Source organism: Balaenoptera acutorostrata, chromosome X, assembly GCF_949987535.1.
Source record: "Balaenoptera acutorostrata chromosome X, mBalAcu1.1, whole genome shotgun sequence".
Classification (NCBI taxonomy): domain Eukaryota; kingdom Metazoa; phylum Chordata; class Mammalia; order Artiodactyla; family Balaenopteridae; genus Balaenoptera; species Balaenoptera acutorostrata.
Genome location: NC_080085.1, coordinates 77479306 through 77501094, shown reverse-complemented (window position 1 = coordinate 77501094; position 21789 = coordinate 77479306). Strand labels below are relative to the sequence as shown.

The window sequence follows — 21789 nt, the reverse complement described above, 5'->3', positions numbered from 1 at the left end:
TAGAGTCACCTTCTTTTGGGAAAAGGTGGTGGTCTATCAGGCAGATTACCTCACTAGTGCTGACCAGGTACTTCCAGATTGACTGGTTAAAGATCACACTTCCGGGAGAGGCTGAAATTGCAATTTGGTTATGTATTAAATCTTGGTTTACTGATGGGGGCTTAGCACAAGTGACTCCATTTTGAGCCTATTGTTTCTTTTTTTAACAGGTATAAGAAAAAAAAAAAGCTGTGGGAGTAATGGATATGCCCACTATCTTAATTTTGGTGATGGCTATAAGGGTGTACACGTATATCAAAACTAATCAAATTGTGCATTTAAATATATACAGTTTATAGTATGTCAATCACATCTAAATAATGTCACTTAAAAAGAAAACTATCAGTTATGTGTTACTACAATCATAAAACTAGGTAATTACATAAAGATTCCCTGGAGTAATACTTTGGATTGGATAGTAAGAGAATACTTCGCTGTGCCTTTTAAAATGAGACCTAAATGGTCAAAATAAGCAGATTAGGAAATGTCATTTTTCATGCAGAGGTATAGCTAATTTAAAGGTCATAGACAAAACTACCTGTTGTGGTTGAGGAACATAAAAATGTTAGGGTAGAATATTGTATTGAGAAGGAGGGTGGTAGTATATAAGTTTAGAAAAGTACTGGTCAGATCTTATGAAAGATGTTGTAGGGCATGGAAAAGGGTTGTTTCACCCCTCCCCAGGTGTAATGGGAAGCCATTGACAGGTTTAAATAATAAATTGACACATGACCTCTTTCTCTTTATAAACATCTAAAATTATGTTTATTAGTATCATCCAGGACCCAGATGTTCAGTATTCCTCCTGAAATTATACATAAACAAATGCAAATGGATAGAAACCATCTCAAAATTTATATAACAAAACAGCACTGCATCACAAAAGCATGTAAAATTACAAGAAGGATATTTTAAAACATTTGGCACTTGAAGATAATGATAATAAGAATCTCAAAACGCAGAAAATTGCCAAAATACTCCCTAAATTGTTAAGCAGAAAAACATATAATCCTAATAAATGACAGTTTGGGTTTTATATTCAAAATTGAATTTGAACAAATTAGATAATTGGTACTGAGGTGCAAAGTTTAAGTTTCTGCTTTTCTCATGTCTATTTGATTTGTAAAGAGGTAAATCACAATATAGGAAAATATACACTATTTTAAGTATGACATTATAATCTTAAAAGATAACTTAATTAATTAAAATAACTACTTAACTATAATGAAGAATCTCAATTTCCCTAAGCAGTCCATATTTAGATAAATGGAAAAAGACATATACAGCCAACACTTTCATAGAACCTTCCTTGGGAGTGATATCAACAAAAATTTTAATATGGCAGTCTTGAATTTAGGCCCAAACTTTTGTAGATACATTGTTAGTTCTCTTTTAATGTGAAAACTACAAATATAACTGCTATTACATAGTAATGGGAATTAAAGAATGTAGAGTACTTATGTAAAGATAAGAACATACTTTTCTACTAGTCCTTCAAAGACACACTTTTAAAATGTTTGATTCTCATATTCCCATACTGTGAGTAATTGATTACTCTTCACTTTGTAAAGTCACTGGGCTATATGAAATTTGATTATTTTGATTTGAAATTCAGTTGTGAATGAAAACATTCTCAACTATTATGATTCCCATTGTAAGTATGCAGGGTATGTAGACAAAATGTTTTTTTTAATCAGCTAGCTATATGAAAAGATAAACATTGTAATAGTCTATGTGATCAAACATGTGCAAAAGAAAAAAACTACCCTTCAAGAAGAAAAGTTATAGACCTATGAAAGTGATAGGAACACATTTTTAAAAAGTATTTACTTTGAACCATTCAGAATGTCAACAAAACTGTTGCATTCTTTTTCAATTACAGTTATATTCAGTTAACAGAACAACAATTATTTCCTACATGCTGCATCAGAGGTAACTGAAGATAAAAAACTACCATCCCCATATATAACTAATTTTTGCTGTAAACCAACAAGAACCTGCTTTCCTTGTCAATTTACAGCTCCACACGGTACCAAGCAAGATTAGTGGCTATTAAAAATATCACTAGGACAGTTCTATCTAAAGACACATTTGGTAGCATGTTAACTATACAAGAAAGACACTGCACATTTTAAAAACAAATCTTAAACAGGTTTACATTTCAGTTTTTGTTTTTTGTTTTTTATTTTTAATTTAAAAGGTGTGATTTGTGTACAGGGAGGTCAAAACATTTCTAGATAAGAAAAAAAAATATTAGAGCTAACATTCATCATCATTTTCTTCATTATCATCTTCATCTTCCTCCTCCTTATCTTCTTCTTTTTCCTGCTTATTTTCAGTCTTGAAGACTCCACCTTTTTTTTTTTTAACGACATCAGGCTTTCTTTAACTTGGTATGCAGTAATATCCTTTTCTTATTTTTCTTTTACCTTAGCAACCCTCTTTTCATAAGTCTGCCTGTCATCTGAAGCAATGTTATTCCACATTTCTCATTTTCTTTGCAACATCACCAATGAACAGGGCAGGGTGTTCTCCTTTGATTTTGGGGTAACACTCAGAACAAAACAAGAAAAAGGTCAGCAGAAGCCCCTTGGGTGCACTGGGATCCTTGTACTATTTTTTTTTTCTTCTTCTTCTTCTTTAAGAGGGATAGAGGTTTTTCATTTCCCTTTCATAATGGGCCTTGTCTGCCTTAGCCATATTTTCAAATTTTCCTTTTTTTCAATAGATATGTGTTCTACCTTTGTAGGCATTTCTTAGAAAACACTGAGAAGCTGACTGAAGCATCTGGATGATGTTTCTTGTGCTTTTCCAGGCAAGTTTGCAGTAGGAATGCATATGATTACTTTTTGCCTCTCAGCTTATTAGAATCTTTATTGACTTTGTTTAGTTATTTTTTTTTAGCAAGACACAGAGTCATCCAGTGCCTGTCCTGATCTCACATGCCCTGGAGCTATCTATATGGAAATTAATGGACTTCAATGAATGTGAGAACTCATTTATTTTTAAAAAAGTTCACATAGGTAGTTGTGTGGAGAAAGCAGTATAGGATATCATAAATGGAAACAGTGAGACCAGTTAGGAATCATAGTCTACATGACAGATAATACTAACTTAGATTAGAAGGCTAGGCCTAGAAGTAGATATAAGTGGAAAAATTTGGGGGTATATTGTGGAGGCAAAGTCTATAGTATTTGTGGTTTATTGGATGTAGGGATGTGAGAGAAAGGAATAAATAAAGGATGTTTTCTCTTTTCCCTTTTCTTGAGACCCCAGTTGGATGGTGGTAACACTTGATGAGGTGGGCAGACCTTGGATAGGGCAGGTGGGGTGAGGAGAAATCCTGTTATCTTTTTGACATGTTAAGATTTAAATTCTTATTAGATATCCACAGGAGATGTCAAGTAGACGATTAGATAAATGAGTCTGGAGATTAAGAGAGAAGCCAGAGTTAGTATAAAAGGTTGGGAATCACAAGATTATGAATGGTAATTAAAGCCCTGGGATAGGAAGAGATTATGTGAAGAAGGTGGAAATACAGAAAAGAAGAAGCCCTTGAATGGAGCCCTTAGAAACTCCAATATTTAGAAGTCAACCAGGAGAGGAGAATTCATCAAAACAAACAAACAAGCAAAACAAACAACTGATAAAGTGCTGCTTGTGAGGTTGAAATAAAACCAGGAGAGTTTGGTATTTGAGTAGCCAAGAAAGGAAAGTGTTTCCACAAGAATATTACAACAACTGCCTCAAGTGCTACTGAGGGAGCACAGAATAACAATTATAATAGACAGAAAAGAGGACATAATTTGAGTATCTGGAGATTAATACTATAAACATCTCTTTCAAGAAGTGTGACTTTGAGAGGATAGAGAAATGGATGGCAGCTGAAAGTTAATGTGGGGTCAAGAGTAGTTCGTTTCATGATGGACACTATAACTTTGTCTCTTACTCCAGATATTTCCATAGCCTACTTTCTTCTTCCAAATATTTGCTCAAATATTTTCTTCTCAATGAGACCTATACTGACAACCCATTTGAAACTTGAGCCGTTTCTCCAACATTTTCAAATACTCTTACCATGTTCTATTTTTTCCTTAGCACTTATCATCCTCTAACTTTTTGTATGTTATATTATGCATATATACATTATATTTTATACATAATATATACTTTGTATAGTATATATTTTGTTCAGTTACATATTACGTTTGTTGTTTATTTTACCTCCTCCATTAAAGCAGATATTTTTATTTTATTTGTTTACTACTATATACTTGGCACTAGAAAAAATATAATAAATAGAGAGTAATAAATGTTTCTTAACTCACTAAATTAATGAATGATCTCAACATGATTTATGGTGATAGGAATTATCTAATAGGGAAAACAGTTGATGATACAGAATAGGAGACATTCATAAGAGTGAATTAGTTGATAATGTGAGAATAAATCGGATTTAAAACCAAACAAAAATGTTGTGGCCTTCTGTTGAAGCATGAACACTCCATCTATATTGACAGAAATTAAGAGCAGAGTATTTCGTTACAGATGCATCTAAGTTTGTTAGTGGAAAGATAAGAGAGTCATCAGATCATTTCTATTTGTTGCTTGAAATAAGAAATAGAGCCATCATATCAGACTGAAAATAAACTAATATTGGTGGTTTGAGGAGAGACTAGAAGGTGTGAGATAGTTGTTCTGGTAAAAGGAAAATCCAAGATATTAGAGAAAAAAAGTAGAATTACTGGGTAGTGCTGAGTATGCATTTGAGTTTTGTGAGCACTACTGGTGTTTCTCACATACATCGAATTTCCCAAAGAGTAGAATTCCCAACTCCATGTCAACTAGATAATTTTTATTATTGCACACCCGTTCTGTGTCACTAGTTCCCTTGTGACCTACAAATAATAGGCTGTCTTTTGAGTACTAAAACTCAAACTTATGAGAAGGTAATATTCAGTTGTACTCTTTGGGTTTGATTTAATACCCTTTCTTCTTCCAAATATCTTTCTCTCCTGCCTTGTGTCACTGTATGATCTCCTATGCTCACTAATTCTGTCAGTGGTTGAGAAAGAATTTGGTCCTCTTCTCAATAATTTCATATTATTTATTATACACCATCTTGTTTTGTGTTTATATAATGAATCAAATTACTCATCTTGTCAACAAGTACTTCTAGATTCCAACTATATGGCCAGTTATTGAGCTAAAAGCTAAAGATATAAAGATGAATAAGACAGCAAAGGCAGATTCAGGGAATGTAGTATAGAGGCAGCTATATAAACAAAAATGTAGCTTATAATGTGGTTTCTGCTGACAAAATTTATAGAATTTATATTTCTATTCCCTCATTCAACACATCTGAGGAGACAGAAACTTATTAAAATGATGGGAGAGTAGTTATCACAGATAAAGTACTGTTTGGGAAGTCAAGGGAAACAGAAAATGTAGAAAGAAAGAAAAGAAGGGGTGGAGAGAATTTTCATTAATTAAACAAGTTTTGGTGAAGGAGTATGATTCATAACAGAGAAACTATATACAAATGCATGAGGCTTGAAATAGCAAAAAGATGACTATTAAAATATATAAGTGAAAGATCTGAAAGAATTCAAATTAACCCTCATGTACACTGCCGTTTCTTCTTTCAGACATTAAGAATATCATGCAAACTCAAGGTAGATAGTTGAGAATGTCGAAGGACAGAGAGATGAAATAGAGAAGTATATAAGGACAGTAAAGAGCCGTAGCTGAGAACATGACTCAGGCTATTTGGCCTCTGGTGAAGTGTTATTTCAACTTTACATTGTTTACGTGGAAGGTCTACCAATCCAGTTTCTTCATTATTATTTACACTCCTTTTTTCTTAAAATCTTAACACTGGGATGGATTTTTATCAACTCTCAGATTGATAAAAATGACTGAAACTGAGAATCACCTCATATTCCCTGAGACAATATTTAAAATTTTAAATTCTTACCTTTCAACACTGTTGTTATTAAGAAATATTCAGTTTCTAGAATTAATATGTTTATTTGAAAAAATTCATTGACACTGTTACAAATGAATGGTTTTGAAAGCTTACAGATCACCCACTATCCAAACTGATAGCATAATTATCTTTCTAAATGAAAATGTAACCACGTAAGTGAAAAGCAATAGATTATTAACAATAAAATTATGGACTTCAAAGAGTGAGATAAGTATGGGTTCAAATGTTGACTTTGCTACATAACTAACAGTCTTTTGCTTGCTCTGTAAACGCTGATATTTTCCAAGTCATAGGACCTGTTTTCTTCTCACCTTACACATGCTTCCTGATAATTACATCTGCCTCATGGTTTTAGTTACCATCTATATACTGTATCCCCATATCAAATTACTCTCCCAAGTTATAGTATCTTATACTTCTCCACTGAAAAAATAAAACCTGTATTCATTATCTTACTGAATGGCAGTACTATCTACACAGCAGCAAAAGTCAGAAAAGAGACACACTTTAAGTTCCTCCCTACTTTAAAATTTCTGTTGTACTTCCTTTGAATAGGCTTTACCAATTTTTATTGCTTTTTTTTTTTTGTGAGAGGGTGGAAAGCTCAAAAACACATTTCTAAGTCTTCCATGAAAATAGGGCTTTTTATTATGAATTAAGTTCACTAATTAGATTCACTCTTCTGAGATTTTGAAGGAAAATGAGGTATTGGACAACTTTATGTGACCCTGAGGAGTTCCTTTTCACAAATAAGATTTGGAAATGTGATGCTTTCCTGTAGCATTGTTCCAGAGTACTTTCTCTAGTGCAATGGGTATAAAAAATATGGTTAAATATAGCATTATTGACCTTGTTTCCTAATTCTTGGGCAACAGCTTTTGGTGCCTATCATCTAGTTTTGGGGAGAGATGGTTGAAGCAGTGACTACTCCCTGCATACAGCTCTAGTTTGTTCTCAAAGGTAGAATTTCCTTTAATAGATCAGTTCTCTGTTGTTCTTTGAGTCACTCCAAAAGCCCAGTCTAGAATATGAGCATTTAATCTTTTCCTGTTTGTAGTAAATCTTTTTTTTTTCTGTTTAAAAACTTTGATTATTTTTTATTTTCTGCACTGAATTCTAACTGATATGCTTGACACTGCAATTCCATTGGTCTTATCTCCTAAGTATTTCTTCTATCCATATCCATCACTAATATTCATGCCAAAATTCATATCCTCACATGTAACCTATATTATTAAACTAGTCTCTTTACCGGTCTCTCTGCTTGTTGTCTTGCACACTTCATGTATCCAACTGTATGGCATTTTTTAAAACTAAGTTTTATTATAAACTATTTCCTGCTTATAAAGAATAAAAATACATGGAGTATAAGGATAATAAAACACCTAGACTGGTATTCATCAGTCAGTTTAAGAAATAGAATATTACTACTGCTTTTGAAATTCCCTATGATTTCTCTTTTCATAGGTAAATCTTTTCTTTATACCAAAAGATAAACCCTGGTGAATTTCTTGCTTATCATTGCTCTTTAAAAAATAAAATTGCTTTTTCATTTTAGCTTTATATGTACATATAAATGTATATTTCTAAAATATATTATTAAAATTTATATATTTTGGAGATTTATATAAATAACATTACATATTCTCTCCACAATTTTCCTGAGATTCTTGTATATTTTATGAATAAAATTATAGATTTTTTATTTTCACAGCAATATGTACATAAACCTTTTAAATGAATGTACCACAGATTATTTAACCATTCCCTTGTAAATGGATATTTTTATATGTTTTCTAGGAGCCATGTCAAAGAACACAGCTAGGGATATATTTATGTCCCTGCTGTTAGATTTTATGTATAATATATGGACGAACTTTTGTTTTCCCCAAATGAATAATCAGTTAACCCATTATAATTTAATAAATATTTAATTATTTCTCACTAAGCTGTATGCCACTTCTGTCACATAGCAAGATTTTATATATTCATGAGTCTGTTTCTGAGCTTCTTATTAAATTCTATTGGATTATCTGTCACAATGTGGGATAATAACACATTGGCTTAATCACTGCAAGTTTATGATTGATGGCTAATAATGTATGTGCTGAGGCAGAGGACTACCTTGATGGTGGGGCCACCACAAGCTTTGAGGGCAGGGCTTCCCAGAGCCTTGGGGCCACAACTTCTGCCTGGCAAAGCTGTGGGCCGGATTCCACACCAGTGGGTCAGGAAGGTGGGACCATTACCCTGGTAGGTCCAGAAGGACTTCTGTCCCAGTATGTCTTATCCAGTGGACCTGGAGAGCTGAGTATCAAGCCAAAAATTATTATTCTTGACTCTTAAGGACGAATGTAATTTGCATCTAATGAAATTTTTATTTTTTATGTAAAAAGATTCTCTACATCATGTACTATCAGGGAAAAGCAAATTAAAACAATGAGAAACCACTGCACACCTATTAGAATGGCCAAAACACTGACAACAGCAAATGCAGGCAAGGATGTGGACGTAAGTAGCTGATGGAAATGCAAAATGGTACAGACACTTTGGAAGAGAATTTGGTAGTTTCTTGCAAAACTAAACGTATTTTTACCATATAATCCAGCAATTGCACAACGTATTTACTCAAAGGAGTGGAAAACTTCTCCACACAAAAACATGTATACAGATGTTTATGGAAGCTTTATTTATAATTGCAAAACTTGGAAACAACCAAGATGTCTTTCAGTAAGTGAATGGATAAATAAACTGGCAATCTAGACAGTAGAATATTATTCAATGCTAAAAAGAAATGAGCTATCAAGCCATGATGAGGTAGAGGAAACTTAAATGCATATTACTAAGTAAAAGAAGGCAATTTGAAAAGGCTATAAACTGTATGATTCCAACTCTATGATTCTGGAAAAGGTAAAGCTATGGAGACAATAAAAAGATTAGTTGTTGCCAGGGGTTGTGGGTGGGAGGATGGATAGGCAGAGCACAGAGGATACTTAGGGTAGTAAAAATATGCTATATAATACACATAAATCACTGTGTAAGTTTAAGATATACAGCATGATAGTTTAATTTACATATGTTGTAAGTTGATTACCACAGTAAGTTCAGTTAACATCCATCATCTCATATAGATAAAATAAAAAGAAAATTTAAAAAATTATCTTTGTAATGAGAACACTTAGGATCTACTGTCTTAACAACTTTCTTCTATATCATACAGCAGAGTTAACTATAGTCATTATGTACATTACAAAGGAATTTTAGAGCAGTGAAAATATTCTGTATGACACCATAAGGATAGAAGATACATGTTACCTTACACTTGTCTAAGCATGTAGAATGTTCAACGTGAAGAATGAACTGTAATGTAAACTACAGATTTTGGGTGAAGATGATGTGTCCATCAATTGTGACAAATGTAGCACTCTCGTGAGGAATGTTGATAATGGTGGTGGCAATGCATGTGTGGGAGCGGGGTGTATCTGGGAAATGTCTGTACTTTTTCAATTTTGCTTGAACCTAAAAGTGCTCTAAAAGAATTGTCTTAGGGCTTCCCTGGTGGCGCAGTGGTTGAGAATCCGCCTGCCAATGCAGGGGACACGGGTTCGAGCCCTGGTCTGGGAAGATCCCACATGCTGCGGAGCTACTGGGCCCGTGAGCCACAACTACTGAGCCTGCGCGTCTGGAACCTGTGCTCCACAACAAGAGAGGCCGCGATAGTGAGAGGCCCACGCACCGCGATGAAGAGTGGCCCCCACTCGCCGCAACTGGAGAAAGCCCTCGCACAGAAACGAAGACCCAACACAGCCAAAAATAAAAATAATAAATAAATAATAAAAAAAAATTAAAAAAAAAAAAAAAGAATTGTCTTAAAAATGGCATTTGCCTTGCTATCTTTTGGAGTTGCTTGGGACCTTACTTGTGATCCCTTTCTTTCTTCTAATTTCTCCCTTTTGGAATAGAAATATCTACCCAATACCTGTCCTGTCATTGTAGTTTGGAAGCAGACAACTAATTTTCTGGTTTCACAGGATATAGTTGGAGATGAATTTTGCCTGCAGATGACTTATACCTTGAGTCTCCTTCATACATGATATAGATGACATTTTGATGAAATTTTGGATTTAGAATTAATGCAGGAATGAGTTAAATATTTTGGGGATATTGAGATAGGGCAAATATATTTTACATGTCAGAAAGATATGAATTTTTCAGGGTGAGTAGGTAAATTGTTATAGGTTGAATTTTGTACCCCCCAAATTTTATATTAAAGTCCTAACCCTCAGTGCCTCATAATATGACATTATTTTTGGAGATAAAATCTTTACAGAAGTAATCAAATTAAAATGAGGTCATTTTAAAATGAGACCTTAATCAAATACACCTGGCATCTTTACAAAAAGGGGAAATTTGAACACAGAGGCACATACAGAGGAAAGGCAATGTGAACATGTAGGGAGAAGACAGCCATCTACAATCTAAGGAGAAAGGCCTGGAAGAGATCCTTCTCTCACAGCCCTCAGAAGGAACCAACATCACTGACATCTTGATTTTAGACTTCTAGCTTCCAGAACTGTGAGACAATGAATTTCTGTTTTATAAGCCACAGAGTTTGTGACTCTTTGTTATGGCAGCCCTAGCAAACTGATGTATCATGCAGTACTCTTCAGCAATAAAATGAATAAATATTGTTACATCCAAAAACTTGGATGAATCTCCAGTAAGTTATACTAAGTGAAAAAAGTACCAATCCCAAAGGTTACATATTGCCTGATTCCACTTAAAAAACAATTTTAAGATGCCAAATTTTTTAGGAATGTAGGACAGATTAGTGGTTGCCAAAGTTTTGCAATTGGGGCTGGACAGGTAGGAGGTATGTGAGTTTATAAAAGGGATCATGAGGGAGCCTTATGTTGATGGAACTCTTTTGACTGCAGTGGTGGATATATAAACCTACGTACTCGTGATAATTGTATAGAATTAAATTTACAAACAGACATACACAAATACAAGTAAAACAAAAGCATCTAAATAAGATAGGTATATTGTGTGAATATGAATTCCCTAGTTGTGATGTGGTGCTATAGTTTTTCAAGATGTTACCATTGTGGGGAACTAGGCAGAGCAAACACAGGATCTCTCCATGTTATTTCTTACAACTGCACGCAAATCTATAATTATCTCAATAAAATGTTCAATTAAAAAAAGAAATGATTATTGATCATATAACTATATAGAATTACTTCAAAAGCATTATGCTAAGTGCAAAAATCTTGAAAAATAAGTCTAAGAATTGTATGATTCCACTAGATGAAGTTCTAGTAAAGGCAAAACAGTAACAACAGAAATATTAGTCATTGCTTTGTACCAGCGATGTGGAGGAAGGAAAGGTTCTTTGTCTTGATTTTAGTAATTTTGAACTCATACATTTTTCAAAACTTATTGAATTATATGTTTAAAATAATGTTTATTGCATATAAATTATACCTCATTACACCTAATTAAAATAATAACTTAGAAGGATCTAAATACCAATTAAAAATAAACTGCTTATTGAAATCATGATATTGTCCATTTGGAATGGATTATTTTACATTTAAAAATATATACCCTCCCCTTAAAAACTACAACCCACACTATTTAAAATCCTTTTATTTGATATATTAATGAACATAATTACTAAAGTTTTTTCCTTGTTTTATAATAACTGAACATTTATAAAAACATGTGTGTAAGCTATTGCCTTTTAAGTATGTACTACTTGTAAAAATTTACTCCCAGCTAAGATGATCTTTTGCATTGGTTTTGTGAGTGTGTGGTTTGGAGTGTGTGTACATTATTATCTAACTTTTCTTAAACACCAGGATGTTTTCTTGATTCCATAATCTCCTTCATTTTCATTTTTAAGGATACATTTTATTTTTCTATCTCGTATTTCAAAGGTTTTATATTGACTAATATAAGTTATGTTGCATTAAGAATCCATGCTATAACTTTTTGAAGAGTTATGAAACACTCATGCTGTATTTAGCAAATTCCTTTTGGCTCATGTTAGTGTTTAAAAAAAGAAAAAGTACACAAAAGCGTACTGTTTCCTGGCATGCTTCAGTTATTCAGCAGGGGGGCAAAAGCTCAAAGGTGATCACAGGAAGTTAGAAATTCATATAGTTCCTAAGAGAGAGCAAGACATGGTTTGAATTAATGTACATACTATTGATTAAAAAGAGTATATTTTCTCATTTGAGAGAATAGAATTAAAGGTTGAAGTTGTTTGAACAAGAAAACCTCATTGGACCTTCCAGTACATGTGTCAATCTCTGTTTTAAAAATTGTCTGTGTGAAAAGGAAATAATCATATTTTCTGAACTTGCTTCTTACTACATTAAAATAATGTAGGTATGTTGATCTTTAATAGTCATATTTTAATCTTTGGTCTATCATTAAATAATGTATTATTCTAATCTATAGCTTCTAAGAGTAAGAGTATGTAAACCTGAATTAAAATATGTTTACCACGCTAAAACGGGTTGTTCCATTCATGACTATATGTGGACAGGCTTAAATTTCCAACTATACAGATAGTTGAGCCAGTACTTTTTGAACTTTTTCCTCTTAAATTGTCTAGGCTAAATTTTCTTCAAAGAAAACAATCAATAATCATAGAGATATAGAGACTTACTAGTCACAAAATATCCACTGATAAAATAGTTTATGTGTAATGCTTCCCTTTGCATTGTATTATACTATTTGAGAGAACAAAAAGGTGTTGTTGAAAATGTACCTAAAAATGGCACAGAGCATTTCAGGCAGCTTTGATCTTGTAGCTCTATTATCCAAGTATGAGGTTTCCTATTATTACTATAGCAGGCATATATAACTCAAACCCTCTCTTCTATGCTTCAGTCTGTAACTGACAGTTAATTTATAAATGTGTTCCTTTCGCCAGAACCTGTTATTAGCTTCTGCTTGCTCCAAAGGGGCTGTGAATAGAGGTAAGCAGATAGATTATATGCAAAACATTAAAATCTCCTGCTTTCAGAGAGACTTTTATATTATCTTCCACTCTATCTAATGTTTTAATTCTTAATAAAAACATATTTTTAGTTTCTGAGAGCCACTTTTAATTCCCTGAGTGTTCCTTTTTAAAGCAACTTGTTCTTGTCTTGTATAAAGACTTCTTGGATGAGTAGATTGAGAACTAAAAAATTTATAAATTTCAGAATATTGAAGTTTTTTTTGTGTTTATTTTAGTATTCATGGAGGGCCAATTACCACAATACCTGTCCTAGATTTCCTAACAGAATAATTCCATTTATTTAGGAATAAAAATGATAAAATATGTACAAAATCTATATAAGGTGAACTATCAAACTTTTTTGAACTATATAAAAGAACACAACTAAATGGAAATAATTTTTCTGGATTGAGAGGTTAACTATAGTCAATGTGTCAATTCTCGATTCTGCCATGTTTTTGAATAAAACTTAATAAGCCAACGTCAAAATATATTCTGAAGAGGAAATCACAATATTAGCCAGGAAAATTAAGAAGGAAAACAATTAGAGAGATTCATGTGTGAATTAGTGTCTCATTGTGGTTTTGATTGGCAATTCTCTAATAAGTAAAGTTAATCGTATTTTCATAAATTCATTGGATATTGGATTTTTCACCTCTTTGAAGTTTCTATTTATTTGACTATATAGATTTCCTGTATTGTATATTTATTTATTTTATTTTATTATATCTTGCTCTCATCCTTGTGTGTTTTTTTAAAGTTTATTTATTTATTTATTTATTTATTTTCTTATTAGTCATCCATTTTATACACACCAATGTATGCATGTCAATCCCAATCTCCCAAATCATCACACCACAAACCCCACCCCCTGCTGCATTCCCAACTTGGTTTCCATACGTTTTTTTCTCTACTTCTGTGTCTCAATTTCTGCTCTGAAAATAGGTTCTTCTGTACCACTTTTCTAGATTCCACATATATGCGTTAATATATGATATTTGTTTTTCTCTTTCTGATGTACTTCACTCTGTATGACAGTCTCTAGATGCATCTACATCTCTACAAATTACCCAATTTTGTTCCTTTTTATGGCTGATTAATATTCCACTGTATATATGTACCACATCTTTTTTTTTTAACATATTTATTGGAGTATAATTTCTTTACAATGGTGTGTTAGTTTCTGCTTTATAACAAAGTGCATCAGTTATACATATACATATGTTCCCATATCTCTTCCCTCTTGCATCTCCCTCCCTCCCACTCTCCCTATCCCACCCCTCTAGGTGGTCACAAACTACCGAGCTGATCTCCCTGTGCTATGTGGCTGCTTCCCACTAGCTATCTATTTTACGTTTGGTAGTGTATATATGTCCATGCCACTCTCTCTCTTTGTCACAGCTTACCCTTCCCCCTCCCCATATCCTCAAGTCCATTCTCTAGTACGTCTGTGTCTTTATTCCCGTCTTATCCCTAGGTTTTTCATGACCTTTTTTTTTTCGCCATAGATTCCATATATATGTGTTAGTATACGGTATTTGTTTTTCTCTTTCTGACTTACTTCACTCTGTATGACAGACTCTAGGTCCATCCACCTCACTACAAATAACTCAATTTCATTTCTTTTTATGGCTGAGTAATATTCCATTGTATATATGTGCCATACCTACTTTATCCATTCATCTGTTGATGGACACTTAGGTTGCTTCCATGTCCTGGCTATTGTAAATAGAGCTGCAGTGAACATTTTGGTACATGACTCTTTTTGAATTATGGTTTTCTCAGGGTATATGCCCAGTAGTGGGACTGCTGGGACATATGGTAGTTCTATTTGTAGTTTTTTAAGGAACCTCCATACAGTTCTCCATAGTGGCTACATCAATTTACATTCCCACCAACAGTGCAAGAGTCTTCCCTTTTCTCCACACCCTCTCCAGCATTTATTGTTTGAAGATTTTTTGGTGATGTCCATTCTGACTGGTGTGAGATGATATCTCATTGTAGTTTTGATTTGCATTTCTCTAATGGTTAATGATGTTGAGCATTCTTTCATGTGTTTGTTGGCAATCTGTATATCTTCTTTGGAGAAATGTCTATTTAGGTCTTCTGCCCATTTTAAGATTGGGTTGTTTGTTTTTTTGTTATTGAGCTGCATGAGCTGCTTGTAAATTTTGGAGATTAATCCTTTGTCAGTTGCTTCATTTGCAAATATTTTCTCCCATTCTGAGGGTTGTCTTTTGGTCTTGTTTATGGTTTCCTTTGCTGTGCAAAAGCTTTTAAGTTTCATTAGGTCCCATTGGTTTACTTTTGTTTTTATTTCCATTTCTCTAGGAGGTGGGTCAAAAAGAATCTTGTTGTGATTTATGTCATAGAGTGTTCTGCCTATGTTTTCCTATAACAGCTTGATGGTGTCTGGCCTTACACTTAGGTCTTTAATCCATTTTGAGTTTATTTTTGTGTATGGTGTTAGGGAATGTTCTAATTTCATACTTTTACATGTAGCTGTCCAGTTTTCCCAGCACCACTTATTGAAGAGGCTGTCTTTTCTCCACTGTATAGTCTTGCCTCCTTTATCAAAGATAGGTGACCATATGTGCGTGGGTTTATCTCTGGGCATTCTATCCTGTTCCATTGATCTATATTTCTGTTTTTGTTCCAGTACCATACTGTCTTCATTACTGTAGCTTTGTAGTATAGTCTGAAGTCAGGGAGCCTGATTCCTCCAGCTCCATTTTTCGTTCTCAAGATTGCTTTGACTATTCGGGGTCTTTTGTGTTTCCATACAAATTGTGAATTTTTTTGTTCTAGTTCTGTGAGAAATGCCAGTAGTAGTTTGATAAAGATTGCATTGAATCTGTAGATTGCTTTGGGTAGTAGAGTCATTTTCACAATGTTGATTCTTCCAATCCAAGGACATGGTATATCTCTCCATCTATTTGTATCATCTTTAATGTCTTTCACCAGTGTCTTATAATTTTCTGCATACAGGTCTTTTGTCTCCTTAGGTAGGTTTATTCCTAGATATTTTATTCTTTTTGTTGCAATGGTAAATGGGAATGCTTCCTTAATTTCTCTGTCAGAATTTTCATCATTAGTGTATAAGAATGCAAGAGATTTCTGTGCATTAATTTTGTATCCTGCAACTTTACCAAATTCATTGATTAGCTCTAGTAGTTTTCTGGTAGCATCTTTAGGATTATCTATGTATAGTATCATGTCATCTGCAAACAGTGACAGTTTTAGTTCTTCTTTTCCAAACTGTATTCCTTTTATTTCTTTTTCTTCTCTGATTGCTGTGGCTAGGACTTCCAAAACTATGTACAAGAATAGTGGTGAGAGTGAACATCCTTGCCTTGTTCCTGATCTTAGAGGAAATGTTTTCAGTTTTTCACCATTGAGAATGATGTTTGCTGTGGGTTTGTCGTATATGGTCTTTAGTATGTTGAAGAAGGTTCCCTTTATGCCCAGTTTCTGAAGAGTTTTTCTTTTTATCATAAATGGCTGTTGAATTTTGTCAATAGCTTTTTCTGCATCTATTGAGATGATCATAAGCTTTTTCTTCTTCAATTTGTTAATATGGTGTATAACATTGATTGATTTGCATATATTGAAGAAACCTTGCATCTTTTGGATAAAACGCACTTGATCATGGTGTATGATCCTTTTAATGTGTTGTTGGATTCTGTTTGCTAGTATGTTGTGCAGAATTTTGCATCTATATTCATCAGTGATATTGGTCTGCAATTTTCTTCTTTTGTAGTATCTTTGTCTGGTTTTGCTATCAGAGTGATGGTGTCCTCATAAAATGAGTTTGGGAGTTTTCTTTCCTCTACAAGTTTTTGGAAGAGTTTGCGAAAGATGGGTGTTTGCTCTTCTCTAAATGTTTGGTAGAATTCACCTGTGAAGCCATCTGGTCCTAGACTTTTGTTTGTTGGAAGCTTTTTAATCACAGTTTCAAAATCATTACTTGTGATTAGTCTGTTGATATTTTCTGTTTCTTCCTGGTTCAGTCTTGGAAGGTTATACCTTTCTAAGAATTTGTCCATTTCTTCCAGGTTGTCCATTTTATTGGCATAGAGTTGCTTGTAGTAGTCTCTTAGGATGCTTTGTATTTCTGTGGTGTCTGTTGTAACTTCTCCTTTTTCATTTCTAATTTTATTGATTTGAGTCCTCTCTTTTTCTTGATGAGTCTGGCTAATGGTTTATGAATTTTGTTTATCTTCTCAAAGAACTAGCTTTTAGTTTTATTGATCTTTGCTATTGTTTTCTTAGTTTCTCTTTCACTTTTTTCTGCTCTGAGGTTTATAATTTCTTTCCTTCTGCTAACTTTGGGTTTTGTTTGTTCTTCTTTCTCTAGCTCCTTTAGGTGTAAGGTTAGATTGTTTATTTGAGATTTTTCTTGTTTCTGAGGTAGACGTGTATAGCTATAAACTTCCCTCTTAGAACTGCTTTCGCTTCACCCCATAGGTTTTGGATCATCGTGGTTTCATTGTCATTTGTCTCTAGGCATTTTTTGATTTCCTCTTTGATTTCTTCAGTGATCTCTTGGTTATTTAGTAACGTATTGCTTAGCCTCCGTGTTTGTGTTTTTTACGTTTTATTCCCCCTGTAATTGATTTCTAATCTCATGGTGTTGTGGTCAGAAAAGTTGCTTGATATGATTTCAATATTCTTAAATTGACTGAGGCTTGATTTGTGACCCAAGATGGGATCTATCCTGAAGAATGTTCTGTGCACACTTGAGAAGAAAGTGTAATCTGCTGTTTTTGAATGGAATGTCCTATAAATATCAATTAAATCTATCTGGTCTATTGTGTCATTTAAAGCTTGTGTTTCCTTACTAATTTTCTGTTTGGATGATCTGTCCATCGGTGTAAGCGAGGTGTTAATGTCCCTCACTATTATTGTGTTACTGTTGATTTCCTCTTTTAGAGCTGTTAACATGTACCTTATGTTTTGAGGTGCTCCTATGTTGGGTGCATATATACTTATAATTGTTATATCTTCTTCTTGGATTGATCCCTTGATCATTACGTAGTGTCCTTTCTTGTCTCTTGTAACATTCTTTATTTTAAAGTCTATTTTATCTTATATGAGTATTGCTACTTCAGCTTTATTTTGATTTCCATTTACATGGAATATCTTTTTCCATCCCCTCACTTTCAGTCTGTATGTGTCCCTAGATCTGAAGTGCATCTCTTGTAGACAGCATATATATGGGTCTTGTTTTTGTATCCATTCAGCAAGCCTGTGTCTTTTGGTTGGAGAATTTAATCCATTCACTTTTAAGGTAATTGTCGATATGTATGTTCCTATGACCATTTTCTTAATGGTTTTGGGTTTGTTTTTGTAGGTCTTTTTCTTCTCTTGTTTTTCTCACTTAGAGGAGTTCCTTTTGCATTTATTGTAGAGCTGGTTTGGTGGTGCTGAATTCTCTCAGCGTTTGCTTGTCTGTAAAGCTTTTGATTTCTCCATTAAATCTGAATGAAATCCTTGCTGGGTAGAGTAATCTTGGTTGTAGGTTCTTCCCTTTCATCACTTTAAGTATATCATGCCACTCTCTTCTGGCTTGTAGAGTTTCTGCTGAGAAATCAGCTGTTAACCTTATGGGAGTTCCCTTGTATGTTATTTGTCGTTTTTCCCTTGCTGCTTTCAATAATTTTTCTTTGTCTTTAATTTTTGCCAATTTGATTACTATGTGTCTTGGCATGTGTCTCCTTGGGTTTATCCTGTATGGGACTCTCTGTGCTTCCTGGACTTGGGAGGCTATTTCCTTTCCCATGTTATGGAAGTTTTCAACTATAATCTCCTCAAATATTTTCTCGGATCCTTTCTCTCTCTCTTCTCCTTCTGGGACCCCTATAATGCAAATGTTGTTGCGTTTAATGTTGTCCCAGAGGTCTCTTAGGCTGTCTTCATTTCCTCTCATTCTTTTTTCTTTATTCTGTTCCGCAGCAGTGAATTCCACCATTCTGTCTTCCAGGTCACTTATCCGTTCTTCTGACTCAGTTATTCTGCTATTGATTCCTTCTAGTGTATTTTTCATTTCAGTTATTGTATTGTTGATCTCTGTTCATTTGTTCTTTAATTCTTCTAGATCTTTGTTAAACATTTCTTGCATCTTTGCCTCCATTCTCTTTCTGAGGTCCTGGATCATCTTCACTATCATTATTCTGAATTCTTTTTCTGGAAGATTGCCTATCTCCAGTTCATTTTTTTTGTTTTTCTGGGATTTTATCTTGTTCCTTCATCTGGTACATAGCCCTCTGCCTTTTCCTCTTGTCTGTCTTTTTGTGAATGTGGTTTTTGTTTCACAGACTGCAGGATTGTAATTCTTCTTGCTTCTGCTACCTGCCCTCTTGTCCTTTGTTTTTTAATCTTCTTTTTTTGAATGTAGTTTACTACTTTTTTGGTAAGTTTTTGTGATGGATACTGGATCATTAATTTTTCACACTCTCTTGTTTTCTAATATATATATATTAAAACTAGAAGTTTTTTTCCTCTAAGCTGACTTTAAGCACATCCCACAAGTCTCATTATTTTTCATTTAAAAATCCATTCTTATCTAGGTTATGACTTTCTTTTATTTATGGCTTACTTAGGAGTCTGTTGCTTAATTTCAATCACTGGGAATTTCTATTTTCCTTTGGTTTATTGATTTTTAGCTTAATTTAAAATTAAGAGTGTTCTCTATGGTTAGAGGACATACTCTGTATAATCTAAGGTTTTTAAATTTTTTTTATTTTTTTTAAGTTTTGCTGTATGGCCTAGCATATGGTCAATTTTCATAAATATTATGTGTCTTTGAAAATGATATGTGTTTTTTCCTCTTGATTGTGGTGTTCCACTATGCAAATTAAAATCGATTTTTGTTAGTTGTGTTATTTACATCTTGTGTCGTTCTTCCTCCTTTTCTTCCTTTTTCCTTCTCTCCCTTTTTTGTCTTTCCCTTCCTTCCTCCCTCCCTTTCTCCTTCTCTCTTGAGAAAAGTAATGATTCACCCTACCTGGAGTATAAATAACCAGAATTGTTATTCTAGTTCAAATGTTCAAAGGCTCAGAAAATTGGACAAGCTGATTGGAAATCCTTCCACCCAATTATGTTTCTTAAAAAGGCCTAGAAGTCTCTCTATTTACCAAAGCAGTAAAAGTTCCCTGATGAAGGATTAATTGGCATCATTCAGAAGCTCAATGGTGGCCATCATCTGTAATGTAGGAATGACAGAAGGGATGTTATAGATCCTGACTCACTGATATCAATGATGATAATATAATCCTAAAATAATAAATTATTACAAGCCAGGGGTTCCATTTTCATAATGGGAAGCAAGGCCTGGGTGATATCCAAAGTATCTGACCCACAGATAGCTACAGATGTGGTTAATAGCGAACAGCATTTTAAGGACAAGACTGATGGGCAACTAATAAGAGCACTGCTTAATTTTTATGACCATAGAATACTGGACGAAATCTGTGATGGATGATCAAAAAGGGGAAGGCAGTTACTCCTCAAAAAAGTCACAATCCTTTGCTCAGTCTCCAGCCCTGTGCCAGTTTTTCAGAGTTCATGGGAGTTTTGTCCCCTGAGGAACACATCTACAATCCTAAAAAAAGTATATATATTAAAATTTCTACTAGTCTAATATTATAGGACGAGAAGAAACTTGCCCAGTTAACTATGTTTGGGGACTGTTAAACACAGGGTCATAACTGACATTGATACCCAGGTATCTAAAGCCTCATTATAGTCCTTTTGTTAGTTAGGGTATGTGAAGGCCAGGTAAATGAATTTCTAGGCCAGTTACAGCTCACAGTGTATTCACTGGATCCAAGGACCAATTCATTATTTATTTCCCAAGTCTCTAAATGCATAATTAGAATATATATACTTGGTGTTTGTTAGAAGAATCTTATATTGGTTTCTTGGCATATGGGTAAGAGCTATTATGTTGGGGAAGATCAAGTGGAAGCCTCTAAAACAATCTTCACTCCAGCCAAAATGCAATATTGTAAACAATGTCACATCCAAGTAGTTGATGTTAGATTAGTGCCATGTTTAATGATACTAAGAATAAAGTTACCATCATATTTTCATTTAATTTATCAGTTTGGCTCTTATGGAAATGAGATAAAATTTGGCAGATCACAGTGTCTTAGCACAAACCCACCCAATAATTAACCCCAAATGTAATTTTTGTTCCAGATATATATTTACTAGAGCAGATCATTATGGCTTCAGGTACATAACATTTAGCCTTTGATCTTGTACTTTTTCATTCCTACTAGGAAGTATTAGAAGCAGAAGGACAACGTTCATATAGAATTTACAACAATATGTAATTATGATCTTCCTCTAGGGTATTTTTATTGTTTTTAACATTTGTTAAGTTCTGATGATGGTGGGACACAACACAGTGACTATTTGGATAGATAAAAAGTAGAACTCTGTTATTTATAGCTCCAAATGAGATAAGGCTACCACACAGGGCCACATAGGGAGTTATACCCAGGGAAGGAGTTATAGTAATCTGGAACTGTAGGGAGGCAGCTTACGTATGGTAGGGTGAGTGGGGTTAGCCATAGTTTGTGGGAGTCTTGTGAAGTGAGTCTTTTGAATGATTCTATGGGTTGAAGGAAGAAGGGGCCATCCCTAGATGTTTGGCCTCAGGTTCTCTAGAAATTGTGTGTGTTTTAACCCAAGAATATTAGATCCTATAAAGAAAATGGTTGGCGTATGGGTTTATCAA

General features: G+C 33.9%; 1 pseudogene; it reads right to left on the bottom strand.

The window, feature by feature from the left end:
- Positions 1 to 2298: 2298 nt before the first annotated feature.
- On the bottom strand, positions 2299 to 4147 carry LOC103003132 (high mobility group protein B1-like; annotated as a pseudogene).
- Positions 4148 to 21789: the final 17642 nt, after the last annotated feature.